The sequence below is a fragment of the Mustela erminea genome, chromosome 3 (genome assembly GCF_009829155.1).
Source record: "Mustela erminea isolate mMusErm1 chromosome 3, mMusErm1.Pri, whole genome shotgun sequence".
NCBI lineage: Eukaryota > Metazoa > Chordata > Mammalia > Carnivora > Mustelidae > Mustela > Mustela erminea.
Genome location: NC_045616.1, coordinates 7,987,520 through 8,005,084, shown reverse-complemented (window position 1 = coordinate 8,005,084; position 17,565 = coordinate 7,987,520). Strand labels below are relative to the sequence as shown.

Here is a 17,565-nt window from a genome sequence, read left to right as displayed (position 1 = left end):
AGAAAAACAGTATTCATTATTTTTTCACCACACCCAGTGCTCCATGCAATCCGTGCCCTCCATTATACCCACCACCCGGTACCCCAACCTCCCACCCCCCCCCGCCACTTCAAACCCCTCAGATTGTTTTTCGGAGTCCATATTCTCTCATGGTTCACCTCCCCTTCCAATTTCTCCCAACTCCATTCTCCTCTCTAAAACCCCTTGTCCTCCATGCTATTTGTTATGCTCCACAAATAAGTGAGACCATATGATAATTGACTCTCTCTGCTTGACTTATCTTAAGAAAATAATTTAATGTTCAGTGCTCAACAGAAGCACTTTCCTTGTAATGCTCTGGCTGTCCATGAATGCAGGGTCCACGGAGGCCACCTTGGCTGCTAGGAAGGCGTGAATGCAGTGCAGGATGGCCGTCAGGTCTGGGAATTTGAGTTCCTACAAGGAAAAATAAAATATAATGCTGTGCATCTTAGAATAGCATATTATGAAACATTTAGTGGATTCTATGCTTTTTGGGCTCCAAGAAAGTCACTCTGGTAAAAATACCCTCGAAGTAGGAAGGTTTAAAGTGAGAGGCAGAGTCCTGTGGTCAACATGACCATAGCCACGAAGATCCTGGTTCATGTGGACACCCACAGGCTGGCCTGACCCTGTTATCTTCCGTCTCCCAGAGGTAACGACCTCCCAGAGTTAACTCCGTCTGTGCGGGGCCGGGGGTCCCATACCTCAGCCCCAGCCTGCTGACACCAGCCAGGTGGAACCCCGGGAGGCTGTGATGTGGAGCTCGTTCCACAGACAGTCTTCCCGCTCCCTGCACACCCCACGCGAGTGCCCATGATGCATCTGCGAGCAGGTGGGTGTGGACCTGCTGCTGATGTAGACGGGAGAAGACATGGGTCCTTGGTGTCCTGACATGCATGATGGTGAGCTATGACTCCTGTCTGGCTGCCACCCCACCTGACACATGGGGAAGGAGCCTCACATCTTACTCTGTTTCTTTCTTTTCTACTATGGCATAATAAAACTCCAAAATAGTTAAAGCCACCAGAATTCCTTTTAAGAGAACTGCTACCTAACTGACAGCTTAACTAAACTTTGTGCAAACTGCCTTGTGCTCTGAGCTGTCGTGCGAACGTCAGGAGAGCTGTATCACGACAGCAAGGACAGCCAGCTGGCTTGTCTCATCCCTGGTGTGCTCCTTTCCATGCCTGTAAGTGCAGGATCTCTGATATTTTAATTTGGGGGCAGGACCTCTGGGCCAGGGCAGAGCACACTCGCCCCCTCACCATGCCTCCCGACATCCTGCCCCGACACCCACCTCAGCTCTTCTCTTGGTGATTCGAGATCTGACATCTCAATGTTGGCTTCACACTTCCCTTAAGCAGGATGCCTACCTCGGTCCCCTCCTAGGACTGTGTAGGCGTGAGACTTCTTTTTGGAAGCTGCTCCTTTTGTCAGATGGGGACAGGAGGCAAGTGGGCAGCCAGCATCCTGGGGAGGCTGACGTGGACCCTGGGAGCGGAGGCAGGGTGTCCACACGGGCGTGTTGGGTGTGGGGACAGCAGCTCTGCCAGCACACACAGTCAGCAAGAAGGTGTGTCCAGCACGGACACCTGCTCACAGAGGGGCAGATGGGGGGCCCTGCATGACCTCGGTCCCTATGCTCCGAGCCACCCCGATGCCAGGTACAGGAACCACGGGACCCCTTCTCTGTGTTCCACCTTGAATTAAGTTCCTCCCTTGCATGAGAATGGATCCCAACCGTGACAGCTGCAGGACAGACTGACTGTTGGTGATCGGTCACTGTTCATTTTTGCATTTTCTGAGTCATGAGCAAAATATTCCAGCAGCTGAAGTACATGCTCCTACGGAAGTGCCCTAATAGTCACATGGTTGCTGCCGCATCACCTTACCCGGTGGCCCTCCCATCCCCGGCAGGACCCAGGAGCTGCCCAGACCCCATGCCCGAAGTCAAGGCAAGCTGACCCCCGACTTGTGCCCACACCTGGACAACGATGTTGAAACCCTGAACCGACTGAACGCCCCAAGTCCATCTTTTCCAGACACTGAGGGAGGCCCCTGAGAGCAGCTCACATAGCAGTCGATTCAGGCCGAGGTCGAGGGCTGTGTGGGGCAGCTGGCTTCTCGCTGTGGGTCCCCACAAGGCTCTCTGGGTGACACGTGTGCAGCCGGGCCCCGGGCGACAGCGGACTGTAACACCCGCCCGCCGGGTGACAAAGGCCTGACACAGAGACTTCCCCACGCGGGGCAAGAGAGACATAGGAAGTGCCGGGACCCCCAGAGCAGTGTTTCCCTGAAATGTCTCATGGTGATGGGTGCCACGGAGTAGTTCTCTGCTCACCGTTCAAGGACAGATTAAGAAGGCCCGGGTCACAGGGGCTCCAGGCACCCCATGCAGTCAGTCGCGTTGTCTCCCTCTGAGTATGATGTTGGCAGCTTTGTCCCTCAAACTGGCCTGACTCTGCTGAGACAGCATGGCTTGGAGGCCCACTCAGCTGGTGAACGTGTGAGGGACATGTGGTCTGTCTGTACAGTGAGGACCATTTGCCTTAGGAAGGAACGGATCCCACAGGGACGAGCACTGGGACACGGTGCTGGGTGGACTGAGCCCATCCTGGAGGATGGCCGGTACGGTCCCTGCCACGAGGCACCGAGATCCACAAGCTCCAGACAAAGTGGCCCACACGCCGTCCTCCCACAACCACAACTGCAACAGCGCATGGGGTTTACTGCATCGTGAGGACACACCTGCCTCTGGAAGGAGGAGGCCACTCCACCCAGGGCCTGGTCCTGCTGTGTGCTCACCCTCAAAACCCATAACTTCACCAGTTCTCTTCTCGTGCACGGTCTAGTCAGGCCCTTTCACAGTGCACAGCCACACTGGTGGAGACGCCATGGGCCTTACGGACCAGAGGGCTGAGGGCTGGGGAGAGGGCCACGTGCCCCCAGGGACAGACACTCCCACCTCCCACCCCTGTCCATCCCCTGTCCCCCACGTCGGGCCCCTTTCTTCCTTGGCAGCATGTGTGTCCTGATGACCTCTGTCTTCATAAAACGTTTTTAAAGATCTCGTGGTGGCCAAGATAACAACTGGGAACATGAGTCGCAGCTTGCACAATTACCAACTTTCTCGTGTTTTAGGACCTGAAACTTTTCCTGTAACGAAGTAAAGACCCATGAGCATCATGCAAAGACATGAGTAACGAGGTCACCCAGGCTTGAGCAAATGTTCCTTCTTCTTCTGTCCTGCCTCAGGTCTGTGGCTTTGGTCTCTAGAGCGACACCTCCAATCAGTGCATCGACATTGAAATCCCCCGTGTGTCCAGGGAAAGTCTTCTCCACCAGAAACCCCATCTCTACCACAGCCTGTCTCAATGCACCAGCTGCCTGGATTGGTCAGGACACGTCTGAGCGGACGGATCTCCCTTCTGTGAGTGCTGGCCCGTTGCGGGGCCCAGTTCCCAACTGTCCCAGAGGCTCTGTGGATGGAGTGTGAACCGGAGAGACAGGTGACCGTGCTCCTGGGGAAAAGGGTCAGGACCTGCGCAAAGGTGGTGACAGCTGGAAGACACTGGGGGCAGACACCACAGAGCTCCTGGTGAGTGGCCACCGGACAGAGCAAGGGAAAACCAAGATCCCAAATGCCCAAGAGGGCAGCTGATGGCTGGAAGGAAGGAGTCTCCCTGAGACCGCGCTTCCCCAGGACAACAGGCCTGGGAGGGGAAAATCCAGCCTGTCCGCCATCTGGTCAGATGGGGACCCATTCAGGTGCCCTCCTGAGGCCCGTGGCTGACCGCCCAACCCGCATGGAGTCTACCGGACTGTCCCTGCCCTCGCCATCCAGTGCAGGCCACTCGCTAGGCTCTTGCTCTGCCTTCCTGGGAGAAAGCATCGGACGCTGCCATGCCAGGGTCACCATGGCTCTCGCTCCGTTGGCCCGCTCACGTGTCAACACCCGTCCTACTCAGTGATGATGTGGTTAGAGTGTCGTGAGTCTTACTGACGTGGAAGCTCAGTGGTGGCACCTCATTGGGATGCTATCAAGTCTGACTTCCCCACACAGCTCTGCCCCGTCTGCCTGTGGCCTCTCCCTGGGCTCACGGTCTTCAAGCTGAGTGCCTGGTGCTCAACACCGTTGGCACGAGGTGCGGGTCCGGAGCCGCGGCAGCTCCAGACAAAAGTTACCCACCCGCGGGAGGCTTCCGGGGCCCCGGGCCTTCTCTCTGCTCTGGCCAACATTTTACTGGAAAATTCCATGCCCAATGAAGAGACACACCTCCCACACTGGGACGTCCACAGAGGCGATTTCCTGGGGACAAGGGTCCCCCTCGCTCTGCAGTCAGTACTAAGAATCCGATGCAGACGCGACCGCAGGAGAACACCAGGGAAAATGCACTCCCCTCGCCTGGGGCCCCCAGTAACCGACCAACACGTGGGAGCCGGACGTTGCCTTGCATCCACCTCAGAAGGGCAGGGACCCCGCTGCCTGGTCAGGCGGCCCTGTGGGCCTGGTGGCCCTCACGCCTAAGAAAATCCCGCCTCATGGCCCCAGCTGCCTTTCTCTGCCAATGTCCATCGTGCGTCTCCAAGAGAGTATCCTCTGTCCTCACTCAGGTCCGTGTGGCAGGAAGGACTGTGAGTGGACACTTTGGGATGCTGCCCCTGCCGGTGATCCTGTCTCTCTCTCTTCCACCGAGCTTGGGAACAAGCCGTGAACAGGGAGAGAATGGCCGGTGAGGAGGAGAGGGGCCCAAGCAGGGAGCTTTGTCTGGGACGCCTGATCTATGCTGCCATGTGCCTGGTGGTCACACGTTAAGCCCCCACTCGCTCTTCCAGAAGATTCTGAAATGCAGTTTCTGCCAAGCCTGTGCCGTTAGCTAGCATCAGGCTGGCTCTCGGCAGGACTGCCATGGATTGTGAGTGGGGGGGCCTGCTGTTCCCCCACCCAGGGTCCTTCCCGTTCACGTCACGTTCGCAGCTGGCCCATCACTCCCTCCTTCCCGGGCACTTGCTCTGGGGGGTGGTCAAGGCCCGTGGTCATAGGGGAGCCCCGTGCAACTTATGCCCACCCCTTCTCACCAAGGAAAGCGCCTCCGGTGCTCACGTGCCCAACCTCAGGCCAACAGGGCCACCAGGTTTGCGCTTTCTGTAAATCAGGAGGTGCAGGCCCGGGGTTCAGACACTGGCCAGAGCTCCCGTGGCAGCCTCTCACCCACTCCCTGTGGCCAAGCTTCCCCAACAGGCGCGGAGGAGGCAGCATGAATGGAGACCCCGTCTGAGCTGGGGCTGCCGGCCAGCTCCCGGCCCACAGCCCGTCGCCTAGGAACCTCAGCAAGTCACCTGCATGGACTCCTGCACTCAGCGACCATGTAACCTTGGGCCATGGCATGGACGGCACAGGTGTGCGGGGATCCACCTGTTCGAGGCTCTTTGTGGCTCATTGACTGTCTAGGAATGAAGGCTCACTGGGACTGCCCCACAGAGCAGGTCAGCGTGCAGATGCTGGTTGAAGGCGGTTCCTGTTGGACTCAACAGTGGGCGTCCCCCCAACTCTCACTTTCTACAGAATGCCCGTGCTTCCGAACGAAGATGGCACCGGCCAAGGTTGGGGTGGTGGGGACAGTAGGTGGAAGTCCAGCCCTGCCAGCTCCCCAGGGGACCCAAGTCCACACAGATGGGTACCAAAGGCCCCACAGTGTCCTCTGTGGGCTCAGAGGAGGGACGGGTCAGTGGCCGTGGGCCATGCTGACTGGCATTGTTTCTGGGAGATCCCTGGGTTGGAGGCCATCATTCTAGAAGCCACATTTGTCCCCGTTAAAGTACGTTCTTGCTAACTAAGCGGATGCAGGTGGCCACTGCACACTCGAGTCTGCTGGTCCTCTGTCCTGTGGGGACGGCAGCTCTAAACCCTGTCCACACCGCTGGTGACACAGCACCACCAGTGACTTCATTTTCCGTCATGACAGAAGGCCCTCAAGGCCTCAGCTGGGGCCTTGCAGGAACCCCTGGGGCGGAAGGTGATCCGTGGCCAGAGCCGGCGCAGGGACTGCACTCCCAGGGCGGGGTGTGGCCTTCCTGGACCCCGGTCCCCTCACTGAGGGTTCCTGACATATTCCTGAGCGCCTGTGTCCGAACTCACACGACCTATCCCCATCCGCGTGCAGCTCTGTCCCACGTCCGCCCCCAACAACACCCCCCTGCACACAGTAGGCCCTGAGAGAAGGGGATGGAGCAGTGATGGGCCTGTGCGAGGTGTGGGGTCTGCCTCCACAGCACGGTAATTCCCCTAGTGCTGAGCGGTGGGTGTGCGCTCAGCGGGAGATGAGGCTGTCCTCACTGAGCTGGGCCGGGTGTCCATGCCCGGGATGGGGAGAGGAGGCCCCTGTTCTTGCAGCTGGTGCCGTGGAGATGTCCACCTCCTTGTGAGCCATGGTGCCTGACAGTCAGGGATGCTTGGCGTGGGGTCCACACCACCTTTGCTGAGGGCAGCAGATGGCAGGTGACGAGGACCATGGCTCCAGGACACTGGCCTCCACCCACTGGCTACGCCACCTGCCATGGCCGGTCTGGGTGCGACATACCCATCCAGGCATCGCCAGCATGTCTGAGGGCACGGCCTGCAGGTGGGGAAGCAGGAACCTGTATGGAGCCTCTCCTCAGTTCCCCGGAATGCAGGGAAGCATGGCCAGATTGAATTCTGTCCCTGAGGCACGGCTGCTTCTCACACAAGATGGGAACCAAGGTCTGAGCTCGACTTCCCTCCACTCCATCGGTTTTACACCAAAGTCTTACAAGGGAAGTGTCTGGATATGCAGATAGCAGCCGAGGTTTCCCACCCTGTGATGGGGTGGCCAGCATTGCCTGGCTGGAGCTTGTGGCACATCACGGCCCACGGCGGCTAGACGTCCATGCAGACCCCCAGGACGCGTAGAGCAGCAGCAGTCCCTGAAGGCAGCCAGAGCTGCGTGTGGGTCTGGGGAGCTCTCGCAGGGTGGGTGGCCTGCAGGTCTCTGTGGCACGTGAGCAGCCTCAACTGAGGTGGTGGCATCCTGTCCGAAGCCTACATCCCACTGTCTGGGCGAGCTCACAACCAGCTGCAAACCGTTTGCACAGCCTCACGGGTTCAGGGTGGGGGTCCGCAAGGTGTGGGGGGGTCACCACACATGGCTGTCTGGCAGCAAGAAAGCAGATATATTGGATTCACCAAAATTATACCCTTCTGGACATCAGGGGACAGTTTCAAGGGAAGAAAAAGTGAAGGTATCCTACAGGTTGGGGGAAGACATTTGCAGGTCGTGTTTCTGACGCAGGGTTAACACCCGGAATGCATAGAGAGGGCGCTTTTCACTAACCACAAGGAGACAACCCTCTTGAAAGGTGGGAAGGGACTTGAATTGACATTTCTCCAGAGAAGATACACCAATGGCCAAAGACCACGTGAAAATACGCTGCACACCACTAATCGCCAAGAAATCCACCCACAAGCGTGGCTGAAATCTTTAAAAAGAGGAAAATAATCAGTCGGCAGGGACGGCAGGAAAAGGATCACTCACAGGGTGCAGGTGGGAAGCCCGGCCGACAGCCCAGGACCCCGCAGTCCCACTCCTCGGGACACAGCGAGGACTGAGTAAACATTTGTGCAGTAGTGCCCACGCAGCTGGAGATGGAGCCACCCACGCACTCATGGACAGGGGAGAGGCCAGCACAGCTGGCGTGTCCAAGGACAGGGCACTGCACAGCCCAAACAGAGAGACCTGTGACTAATGTGCCACACAGATGAAGCCTGGACAGAGAGCGTTCGTCCCATGAACATGGGTACAGATACCCATGTACGTGGTATCTGGAAGAGCGTGTCTATGGAGTCAGGAAGTGGACTCAGGGCTGGGGGAGGGAGGATGGAAACAGCTGGGGATGCCGGTGGGCATGGCTCCCTAGTGATGACAATGTCCTTAATGACACCAACTCGTACACTTAACAGTAGTTAAAATGGAAATTTTATGCTGTATATGCTTTACCACAATTTTTAAACACGAAGGAAAGAAGCCCTAGCTCATCATTGTTGAGGCCAGCCTGGCCTCATATGCCCTTCATTCCGCTGTACAGAAGCTGGGGGTGTGGGCATCCCACAAAGCACCCTGGGCCTCAGTTTCCCCATCTATGCTGCTGTGATGAGATCCCGCCTCCACAGGGAGAAGGGGAGGCTGTCTGGGTGCAGCACAGCATGACATGCCCTGAATTTTCAAAAAAAGCCTGACAGTGATTACTGCCCTTAGGGTTGTTCTCTTGTTAAGTTTGGGCCAAAGGGGGCATATTTGCACGTATCTCTTTACCAAGGTCTTTGAACTGAAATACCATGTTTTTTAAATATTTTATTTATTTATTTGACAGACAGAGATCACGAGTAGGCAGAGAGGCAGGCAGAGAAAGAGGAAGGGAAGCAGGCTCCCTGCTGAGCAGAGAACCTGAAGCAGGGCTCCATCCCAGGACCCTGAGATCATGACCTGAACTGAAAGCAGAGGCTTAGTCTACTGAGAAACCCAGGTGCCCCTGAAATACAATGTTTTAATCCAAAAGTCAGTATTATTTTGATGTCCAGAATACAGACCCCAACAGAGATAGTCTATGGAAGGGATAGAAAGAAGCAGTCATGAGACGATGATTTGGCTGATAGGTTGATAAAAACTGTGACCATCACTATCAGGAAGAAAACAAAACCAGCCCGCTCCCCGAGGCCCGCCCCAGCAGGTGCATCGGGTGCATTTCCAGTTCCCAGGACCAAACACGCAGCTGGGGCCGCTCCCCAGGGCAGCCTTCACCCACCCCAAATCCTCCCCTCAAAACAGTCCGCAGAATAAAGCCACACAAGGAAAGAGGCCTGAAGTCCTGGGGTCGTGGGTTACTCACGTGCTCTGAGGGAAACTGAGCACATCCTGCGTGGCTTCCAAATGCCCCATAGGCTCCAGCACTACCTCAGACATGCATCGGGTTTCCTGAAGCTCCTCTGGGAAGACGGAGTTCTCCCACAGGGCCTGAGTTCATTTTCAGTTCATCTGAAAGCGGAGTGGTTAAGTGTCCGGTGAACAGACTTTTTCACAAAGGGCCCCGGGCACACATGGACCTCAGCCCCTGACAGGCCACTGTTCTAAAGCACCTTCTTTCCTACTTGGGAATGACCAAGACCGGCGGGCTGGGAGCGGGACGAGCCCGGCCCTCCACAGGCCAGTCCTAAGTCTTGTCTTCTGGGCGCGCAGCACTCACTGGTGGCTCTAAGCCCATGGCGGCTGGAGACCGAGGCCTGCCGCCCACCTCAGCTGCTGCAGGACACGGGCGAGGATAGCAGGTTGCACCCACGGGCCTATGCTACCAAGCGTCCTTGAAAACAACGTGTATGAGGGGCACACAGCTGGCTCGGTCAGGGGAGCATGGGACCCTTGATCTTGGGGCTGTGAGTTCAAGCCCCACACTGGGTGTGGAAGGAGGGACATGCACAGTGACCATACTTGCCACGGAACAGCTTACAAAGCGCGGGAGCGAGAGCTGGGTGCGCGGACAGCAGGGCCAGGCTGGGTGACCACATCGGGATGGGCCAGGCTTCCCGGCACCAAAGCCCATGTTCAGTGCTGCTGCAGCCATTGGAGTGGCTCCCAGGCAGCTCCGTCCCACCCAAGGGAAGGGCCTTCGCCGTGGTGGAGCCCAGTCAAGAGAGGGTTTGCTCAGCAGAAGGTCGTTAAGACGGACGGACTCAGCTTCTCTGCAGGGCGCGCCCTCCGTACGGCAGAACTGAGCAGCATGGATTCCATCCCTGTCCGTACTTCTGAGCGCTGCCGTCTCCCCACGTCCCAGCACCCACGTCCAACAACACAGAGGATGCTGGACGACGTCTTCCAGCTCCATGTGTGCAGGAAGAGAACAGCGGTCCTCCAGCTCTGTTTGTGCAGGAAGTGAATAGCCGTCCTCCAGCTCCGTGTCTGCAGGAAGCGACAGCCTCACAGGCAGAGGCACCAAGACTCGAAATCAGGGTGAGGCCACTGGGAGTGGCTTCATGGGGACCAGGCTGGGTCCTGTTGCCTTAAACCTGGAAACAGGTGGGCCCACGGCTGGCACACCTGTGCGCCTCGTGCTGGGAAGGGAGAGTTTCACGGACACAAGGGGAGCCTTGGCGGTCGCTGAGCCAGCTGGCCATGCTCCCGCCAGGCTGGCCTCAGTCTTCCTCCTGAAAATGGGGACTCAATAACCTTCCAGGCAGAAGGACGCCAGGCTGAGTTAGAGACCCACATGCTACTAACGGAGGTGCAGCGGCCACACAGCGGGGCACTGAGGGCATTCGGCACCTGTGCACAGGGTCCAGCGTGTAGGCTGTGGACCCACGGAGCCTCCCTGATGGTGGGCTCACTCAGGCCTGCCACCTGCTGCCACAAGGGCAGAGCCGGCCGGCGCATGACTCCCATCTCTGCCCGTGAACCTCCTCTCCTCAGTGTTGGTAACTCAAGGACAAGGCAGGTGCTCGGAGATGTGGCTTGTCCGCGTCGCTGTTCACGTGGCTACTGCGGGTCTCACCAGCGACACACGAGACAGAGGCACACAGCTCCACACCAAGACAGGGCCAGCACCAGAGTCCCACAAACACTGTTACTTCACGCCTGGAATGAGCCACTTAGGAGCCCAGTGCAGGAGCAGAGACAGAGACACACAGAGACAAAGACAGAGAGAGAGACATAGGCACAGAGAGAGACAGAGATAGGGAGAGACACACAGAGACAGAAACAGAGACACAGAGACAGAGACATAGACATTGAGAGAGACAGAGACACAGAGAGATACAGACAGAGATACACAGAGAGAGACAGAGAGGCAGAGAGAGACACAGAGACAGGAGACAGACAGAGAAACAGAGACACAAAGAGACAGAGACACAGAAAGAGACAGCAAGAGACAAAGACAGAGACACAGAGACAGAGACACATACAGAGAGGAAGACAGAGACACAGAAAGACAGAGACAGAGACATAGAGAGACAGAGAAAGAGAAAGACATAGACAGAGACAGAGAGAGAGACAGAGACAGAGAGAGACACACAAAGACACAGAGACAGAGACACAGAGACAGATATAAAGAGAGAGACAGAAAGAGACAGAGACACAGAGACAGAGAAAGACACACACAGAGACAGAGACACAGAAATACAGAGACAGAGACAGAGACACAGAGACACACACACAGAGATAGAGAGACAGAGAGAGATACACAGAAAGAGAGATGAAGACAGAGAAAAAGACAGAGATAGACACCCCAGTGGCCCATCTGCGTGTCTCCCATGGTGGCTTGGCCTCACTATGGCTCCCTCCCTGCGCCGCCTGCTTCCTGGGCAGCATCCCAGGTCTACCGAGTCAGCCACATAGAGGACAAATGCTGTGGCACCAATGCTCTTGGCCACGGAGGCTCCACAGCCACGTTTCAGGTTCAGAGACACGACATCCGTTCCTCGTCCACATGCTTAGATGTTTTTCATGCAAATGTGCACCCACGGCCAGGCTCGTCCCACCTCACTGGGCACTCTGGGCCAACTCCTTGCAGGCCAAGGAGCAGGTGTTGGCGAGGTGACCAGCTCGGTCACTGCTGGGCGATGGCCACACACCACCAATCCTCCCAGAGACACGCTCCTGCCTCCTTCAGCACGCTGCCCTCACAAGCACGGCGGGCATTCTGCCCACATGCCCGCAGCCTTGGACGGGCGGCATCAGAATTCTTGGGCTTTAGTGGCACCTGGGACAGTCTCCTTCTTGCAAACTGGTAAATGTGTTTGTGCATGAACCTGGCAGTGCTTTTTTTTTTTTTTTTAAAGATTTTATTTATTAATTTGACAGACAGAGATCACAAGTAGGCAGAGAAGCAGGCTGAGAGAGAGGGAGAAGCAGGATCCCTGCTGAGCAGAGAGCCTGATGCGGGGCTCGATCACAGGACCCTGGGATCATGACCTGAGCCAAAGGCAGAGGCTTTAACCCACTGAGCCACCCAGGTGCTCCCCTGGCAGTGCTTTTGACACGGATTTGCTCTTCCTCTGTTCAAGTAAAATAGGCCTGGAATGTGCTGAAGTTAAAACACTGAAGCAGAGCTGCCCCTCGGTGGCTTGGTCTGGCGGCAGAAGTGAAACCAGAGAAACGTGTACTTTGCACACTTGGTCTCAGAGCGATGTCAGGGACTGGAGATGAGGGCTGGGGAGGCACCATCAGCCCCGAGGCTCCGTCCTCCTGATCCGCAGCTCACGGCAGCAACACACGGAGCAGAGGAAAGCAGGTCCTTCGCTTCCCAGTTCTGTCAGGAGAAAGAGATAAGAAGAAAACCACACGTGGCAGCTCCCACCCTGTGGCCACGAGAAGCAGCCTGGAGTCAGGACCTGTCCCTGCACACACCCAGGCTTGTGAGCGGTATGCCAGCCCCAAGCCCCTCACACGCTGGGGGCCCCGGAGTTCTCCCGCTGCACTTGTTTGGGAGGCACTACCTGGGCCCAGCAGTGCAGAGATTTCCAGTAAATACTAGGAGGAAAATCATTATATGGTTATCACTGCTTGAACGAGAAGATGTAGTGGACGGGAACGCTGCCTTCTCTGGGCAATTACCCGTTCCCGAGTTCTGACGCAAGCAATGTGCCACTCATGCCACTCATTTGCAAGCACTGGGGTTACCAGCTCAGAGCTCGGTGCCACAGGCTGTTCATTAAAATGGAGCCTCAATGCTGAGTGTTCTCATGGGGCCCAGGTTTCCCCTCTATCTTTTCCCATTTTCTTGTACCTCACAGGCGGTAGTCACGGGGATGTGGCTCAGGGTAGCTTCTGGAAAGAGCCGTCGTGCATCTGTCCCGCTCCCGGAAGCCACACAGTACATTCCCTCCCAGCAGAGAGTGCCACGGCTCCTCTCTTGCATGTCTGCCTGCCCCAAGTGACATGCCCACCAGCCCCACCTGCACCTGCCCTCGGCTCTGACCTCTGCGTCTGCCCACCGGCCCCAGAAGGGAGGCTGTCCATGTGTAGCTGAGTTAACCGTGTTCCCAATTGTAAATTTTCATAGAGAAATCACTGCAAATCACTGAAGCTTCAAGCCCTTTAATTCCTGTGTCCATCCCCGCACCCCCATGACTTCCAGGGCTCTCTGTCTTCATTAGCTGAAAACGGAACCGGTCCAGTGCCTACACATTCCCCAGGGAAAGTGAGAGGTTTCCAAACCCATGCCCCAAGTTCTCGACTGCCTGTCCCACAGCCCGGTCTGGATTTCCCAGGCCCACTCCTCTCATGAATCCAGAAGACCAAAACTTCCCCAAACACTACAAAAACAAATGCCTTCCCATGTAGTGACACCTACGTCACCATCAAAGGACCCTGTGATACCACGGAAGCATGCACCTCACGCCGGCAGTTTCCCTGGGGAAGCCACGGGAATGCGCAAGAGCACGGACCCCTGAGACCCCGCCGTGAGCCGACTTCTAAAGCGTCACCCACGCACCCACAGAATGCACCAGAGTAAGAGGCTGCAGGATTTCGGCAGGAAACCCTTAATGCCCCCCCCCGCCCCCACCCACACCAGAGGCCAATCAGTCAAGCAATGGAGAGTATGTGGTGCTGACGGTCCCCATGGCGATCGTGTTAGTGCAGAGAGAGACACATACGAAATTACCGCAAGTCTCCCCACTCTGCGTCCAGACCAGACCTGCTGTATCACCTGCTGCTCCCTCACGGGGTGTCTCGGGTACCCCGAGGGCATCTACGTTCAGGCTTTGATTTTATCTGCTCCCTAAAGCTAAGAACGTCAGCAGATTCTGTACAGTCACCGTCGTACTTAAAAAGCAGATAGATATGCCTGGTGCCTGGGGGCTCAGTCAGTTGGGTGTCTGCCTTCGGCTCTGGTCAGGGTCCCCCAGTCCTGGGATCGAGTGCCGCATTGAACTCCCTGTTCACCAGGAGTCTGCTTCCCCCTCCCTCTGCTGCTTTCCCTGATAGTGTGCTCTTGTGCTCTCTCTCTGTCAAATAAATAAATACATAAAAATCTTTTTTAAAAAGCAAATAGAGAACATTATTTCATTAAACTCAATAAAAAGATGTTAAAACCTGAATTTGGATATGAGCTCATCCCATGTGCCGTGTCTCCGATTTCATGAGAATGAGACACAGGCACTGTGGTGACTGGTGTCCGAGTGGCACAGGTTCCTGCATCTCACGGGTCTGTCTTTCTCCGGATTTGTCATTTGTCTTCAGTTATACCAAGACTGGGCTGTCGGCAACACAAGTGCGCATAAAACAGACAGAAGGGCTGGTTTTACAGACTGAATCATGCAAAATGAAGTTTGTAAAACACTTTCAATTTTGGCTGCTCGTGTATTTGTATTCTTTTTTTTTAAATTGGTATTAATAGCTACAATTGAGTCTTTATTTTTTTTATTATTTTAAATTTCTTTCCAGTGTAACAGTATTCATTGTTTTTGCACCACACCCAGTGCTCCATGCAATACCTGCCCTCTCTAATACCCACCACCTGGTTCCCCCAACCTCCCACCCTCGCCCCTTCAAAACCCTCAGGTTGTTTCTCAGAGTTCACAGTCTCTCATGGTTCACCTCCCCTTCCAATTTCCCTCAACTTCCTTATCCTCTCCATCTCCCCATGTCCTCCATGTTATTTCTTATGCTCCATAAGTAAGTGAAACCATATGATAATTGACTCTCTCTGCTTACACTGTTGGTGGGAATGCAAGTTGGTGCAGCCACTTTGGAGAACAGTGTGGAGATGCCTTAAGAAATTAAAAAAAGAGCTTCCCTATGACCCTGCAATTGCACTCCTGGGTATTTACCCCAAAGATACAGATGTAGTGAAAACAAGGGCCATCTGTACCCCAATGTTCATAGCAGTAATGGCCATAGTCGCCAAACTGTGGAAAGAACCAAGATGCCCTTCAACAGACAAATGGATGTTTGTTTGTTTTTTTTTTTGAGAGAGAGAGTTGGTGCGTAGGGGGTCAGGGCAGAGGGAGAGACTCAGCTTGCCAACCATGCAGAACCTGTGCCTGGCTCGCTGTTGTGCCCCTGAGGTCATGACCTGTTACAAAAGCCGGGGTCAGCTGCTTCTCCGATAGACAGACTCACCTCGTGCACCGTTGAGCGTGCATGGCTGTTAATGTTTACTGAGGAACATAATTTTTAGTAGAATCCATTAACGTGCTTCTGTGACCCCGGTCCTAGCTCTAAGCCCTGCTACAGGACACAGACCCCAGGCTCTTCAGATGTCCCGCCATCGGGGCTCAGTGGGGTTGCGGCCGCAGGGGACAGAAACCTCCTCTGCCGGTCGGCTGTCACCCGTGTGCGGCTGACGGCCACGTAGACTCACCTACCTTCACGTCTATCTGCCCGCTGCCTGGGTGCTGGAAGAGCAGCTTCACTTGAGCGCGTCCGTCGTCCGAGGACCCCTTCAACTGAGAGAACTTGAACCTCCATTGCACGTCCTGGGAGAGAATGAGGCCAGTCAGGGACATGGAACAGAAGCTCACGCACGTTGTTCATCTACTCACGGACTCTGCTTCTAAAAAGGCCGACGTTCGCCTCATTTTCCCGTCTACCCTGAGCATGTGGTAAGCACGTCCACCTCCCCCTCCATTGGTCTGCGCGAGGCAACCCCCATACGGCCACATCCTTTCTGTGCCGTGGTGCCTGGCCCAAGCAGGCCGCAGGCTTCCGGCTGCCCACCCGCCCTGCTGGGCTTTCTCCTCCCTGCATGTGGCTGCCCGTCGGACTATCACGGCCCCGTCCGCTGCCTGTAAGACGTCTCCACCCATGAGGAGGCCCACTGCTGGCTCTAGAGCATGTGACTCGGTCCCCGTTGCCTATGGAGGGGATCCTGCATTCCCACCGACAGGCCCCACCTGAGGCTCATCCAAGTCACCCCATACCCGTGTCCCCCGCACCGAAGAGAGAAAGTGGCCACGACCCCCTTGTGCCACCACAAACCCTACGTGCTGCTTACTAGGCACGTCAGAGATGAAACACGGCTCCTAAATTCTCAGAGTTTCATAAAAAAAAGAGTCTGCAGCAAGTTAAGACTCGGGGGCTTTTCTAAAACTGAGTCTGAGATCAGACGCGCGAGGAGAAACATCTTCGTCCCCGGAAGAGCCAGCGCCAGCTGTGGGCTGCATTTCTAGTAAATCAAGCTGCTTGTGTTGAAATAATGAAGTTTCTCTAAGTGCCACAAGAGGAAAAGAGGCAGCGGAGGGACGGAGGGATTCAAAGGCACATCTGCCCCGTGACCCCTAACCCCTGGCCCCAGTGACCTCAGGGTCTTGCAGTTCTGTGACTTTGAATCCAGTCCCCGTGTTTCGGGGCAAAGTGTCTGAACGGGCTCCGTTGGGGCCTTTCATTCCAGGCTGAGGACGGTGGGTCTACCCAGGCCTCGGCATGGCTGGGCGTCCTCGGTCCCGGCAGACGGCCTCTTCTTGCTGGGATCGGGAGGTTCTGCCCAGAACTCACAATGCCAGCACCGCTTCCTTGGGGCCAGCCCCCAGCCGCTGCCATCAGCCACTGAGCAGCACACAATGCACTTATCCAGAAGGTGCACTGAGGACCGTGAGCAGGGCGCTTGGCGAGCAGCTGGCCCCAGGGTCCTATGTCTGCCTGGTGTGCCCACCACTGGGACTCAGACCCAACAGCCCAAGACTTGTCTGCTGAGATGCTAACCCTCCCCAACGCTACACAGGAACCTGTCACCGAGGGAAGCCAGGGCCATGGCCATGTCATGGTTTTGCTAGGGTCCTTGGCAAGGCCCCAACAGCTCAGTGAAGAATGGTAAAACCACCCGTGGCTCAAGTCGGAATCGAGGAAGAGCTGGAGTCCAGTCCGCCCCTCTGACATGTGACCGTGCTTGTCTCTGGGGCCCTGCGCAGGCCTGCCAAGCACCTTACCTTTGTCTTCCTGTCGGAACAGGTGAAACCCCATGCGAGATTGACCATAAAGCACAGAGCCTCTCCTCGCCAACTCTGGCCTTGAAAAGAGCATTTGTGTGGAGAGAACATTTTTTAGCACAGGGTCCAATGTGAGCTGGTAGCTGCCACAGCCCCCCACCATCAGAAACCAGGTTTTCAAAAGTCCTGACATTTTTCCCACAGGCAGCACTTTCTGGCATGCTGTCTATGGGCAAACATTTCCCACCGAGCAGGAGCTGGATGCGGGCCCAGTGCCACTCTCACCGCAAATCAGCGACCAGGCCCAGCACATCCCCAGTGAGAAGCGGTTTCGGAAACAACGGGATACCTGGTTCCACTTGCCAACGTGCTGGGAAGGACCGGGGTGGGGTGTGCTCACGGCTCTCCCTGCGCACAGCCCACAGGACAGAAGGCCAGGGCCGCGGGCCTGTCCCCGGGACGCCGGACGTGCTTTGGGGGGATGAGATCCTGAAGTGAAGCAGTGCCAAACCCCAGGACAGCCTCGCCGGGGACAGGCTGCACTGCGCAGCTCCCGGCCACCCACAGGGCACTGGTTTGGGGGGGTCCCCCTGCCAAGAAACTCAACAGGA

The 17,565-nt window shown here is 56.2% G+C and overlaps 1 pseudogene; it reads right to left on the bottom strand.

The window, feature by feature from the left end:
- Positions 1–294: 294 nt before the first annotated feature.
- Positions 295–17,565, bottom strand: part of LOC116585787 — a 111,742-nt pseudogene continuing 94,471 nt past the window's right edge.